Genomic DNA, 2,748 nt, shown 5'->3' on the forward strand with positions numbered 1-2,748 from the left:
CAAATATAGCTGGAGGGTTTTTTTCCTCTTAAAGGGCAGGAGTCCTTTGAAATAGTTAGCGTCACTGTGGCTGACACATAAATAATCTGACACATTAATAACAGTACTTCTAGCTTCACATACTAACCTGGACTTCTGATCAAGATTAGCCCAATAAAGGAAGTCATCCGATAAGCCTAACAATTCTATTTTGAACCATATCTAGTTTGGTACCCTTCGTCCTCCTCCTTTAGCATTTGAAGACAGCAGGCTGAGTTGGCAGATACTGTTTATGGATGCTTGAGGTTGTTTTTCTCAGTTCAATCTGTTTCAGTGAATTCTTGATTGTAGAAATAATATTTGCAGGGAGAGCAGGGGTACTGAGAAGGTCTGCACTGGATGTTCCTCATGAGGCCAACAGAGAAGCCGCTGTCTGAATAGTTTCCAGCTGAGTCACAGTTGTCTCTTGATGAGACAAGTTCATCTTCTGTTCTGGTTTCCTTGGTCCTTTCTTCTTTGTAACGTGACAATGTCCTCTAGACTCCTGTGATAGGATTAGCTATGTTTGCTGCTGTGCTCCCTGGGTGGATGGTTGACCACACATGTTGAGGAAACAACTCTGGTGACCATGGGCTTCGGTGGTGGAGAAATAGTTGGTTGTGGGGCAGTCTGAGGGATGCATTTGCTGGACGCGCCCCTGGGCTGTCACTGGGATTTGCTTGTTGCAAAAAAACTTTGGGAACCTGTACGCTGGTCACAGATGCTGCCATCACAGCTGGGGCAGGACTACTTCTACCCTGAGCGCTGCCAGTCACTGGGCCAGTCTTCATAGAGCCAGGAAGTGAAGACACAGATGTGCTGTCTTCACTGTCTACAGACAGGTCGAGGCTGCCATCATCCAAAGCTGTTAATCTGACACCTTCCGTCGAGTGTGTTTTCTTTTTCTGAAGCACGTGATTAGGTAGTAGTTGATGAAGTTCCTTTCTTCTCAAATGCATTGCAGCAATTTTCATATCCATCTCAAACATCTTGCTATTTATCTCTTGCCTATAAACTGTATCTGTGAAAGACTGGATATCATAAGTGAGATCAATACTGAGAACTTCAGAGTTTTCTGGGTTTTTTAACACTAACCAATCACCCACACTGTATGAAATTCTTCCTTGTCAGGATTTTCCTTGGGTGCGGGAAACAACTGAGGATTCACATGTGCCAGTGTAATAAATTCATTCTTCTCCAAGCTTCCAACCAGGATTCGGAGTTTTGATTCCGCCAAGCCTGCCCATTTTAGATGTTGTTTTTCTGTTGGTGCACTTGCTAGAAGTGCAATATAATGCTTGTACTTTTGAAAGAAGCTGGGAGCTTCAAAAAGTTTGGACCAATCTGCCTTACTCAGCAAAATCTCATGTGTGATAGCAAGCCCTTGCTTACACTCCTCAGTCATGACCATTCTTGTTGAAACAGACACGTGGTAAGTGGAGTTCTTCTGTGGGTAAGCTGGTGTAATTATAGGCATGAAATGGTACCTATCGCTGGGATTTACTCTCGGGTCCCAGATAGGCAAATTAAGATTTCGTTTTTCAGGCTCTTTCAGTAGCACTGGATTTGGCCATTCCCATTCAGAAAACACCAAGAAAAATTTACATACAAGAGTTGATGCTATTGCATTTGGGTAAAGCTGGCAAGTTCTTGCTCCTAGCATCGCCCAGGAAACACCTCCTAGGAAACCTAATATATTGTAAAAGATATTGTGGCATTTGGCCCACAACTTGATGGCTCTCAGAGTTAATCTGGAGTTGTCAATGTTTGGTACCAGATGTAAAATCTCATCAGTTACCCAGCAACCATTAAGACTTATTATGCATCTAATATCTAAATTTTTAAGCAGACTGTCATCTCTTAGGTCCAAATCTTCCAGAATAGTCTGCAGTGCTAATCTTGCAAACAAAATATCAATCTCTATCCCACTAAAACACAGTTTGATAACTGGTACAAATGCCTCCTCAACAGCCCTTAAAACCTTTACTTCTTCATGTAGTTTCAATTTATCATAGAAGTAGGTGAAAAAGTCGCTTCGATCAACACGTCTTGGTGCCACGCACAACGTGTCAATATCTGCACCCTTCGTATGCATCTATAAGAACCGAATGTAAAGATTTTCCCTCCAACATTTTCAATTACAGCTTGTGGAAAACTCTTGCTTTCACTGATTTCTCGTATCCATTCCTTTACCAGATTATTTAATTTCTCCAAAATTAAAATCCTACGCTACAGTTACTCTTCCTCTTCAAAAACCCGAAAGGGTTTCAATTAATTTCTGGGTGAGTACGCAGTCAGTCTCCCTGGGGGGGGGGGGGTGCTAAACCGATGGGGGAGGGGATGCCATAGTGCTTGGGTGGCGGCGGGGTCTGTTGTTATACCGGGGTGGTCACCGGAAACAGCATCACCTCTAGCGCTGGCCCCGCCACGCCGCGTCCGCGCCACCGCGACCTCCGTAGCTGCAGCCCGGGTCATGATCCGCTGAGGCGGGAGGGGTGGGGCTCCTACCAGCCCAGGTCCGACCCGCTCCCGCCACTTCAAGCGCCTCTGCGCCATCCCCTCGGCCCCACCACGGTGCCGGGGCCCTCGCCGCTGCGTTCTAGCAGGCCTGATTTTAAATGCTAGCTACGCCACAAACTACCTGGGTATAATTAGGAAATACTAACGAAAGTATGCAGAGGTTCTCTTATGCCACGATGTGTTCTACACACTTGGGATATGTAGGAACTA

The 2,748-nt window shown here is 45.2% G+C and overlaps 1 pseudogene across 1 annotated transcript; it reads right to left on the reverse strand.

Annotated features, from left to right (window-relative positions):
* Positions 1 to 515: 515 nt before the first annotated feature.
* On the reverse strand, positions 516 to 2,423 carry LOC309971957 (poly(A) polymerase beta-like; annotated as a pseudogene). The gene has a single exon. The product of its transcript is annotated as a poly(A) polymerase beta-like (transcript).
* Between the last annotated feature and the right edge of the window lie 325 nt (positions 2,424 to 2,748).

The sequence above is a fragment of the Leucopleurus acutus genome (genome assembly GCF_964270905.1).
Source record: "Leucopleurus acutus genome assembly, chromosome: 15".
Lineage (NCBI taxonomy): Eukaryota > Metazoa > Chordata > Mammalia > Artiodactyla > Delphinidae > Leucopleurus > Leucopleurus acutus.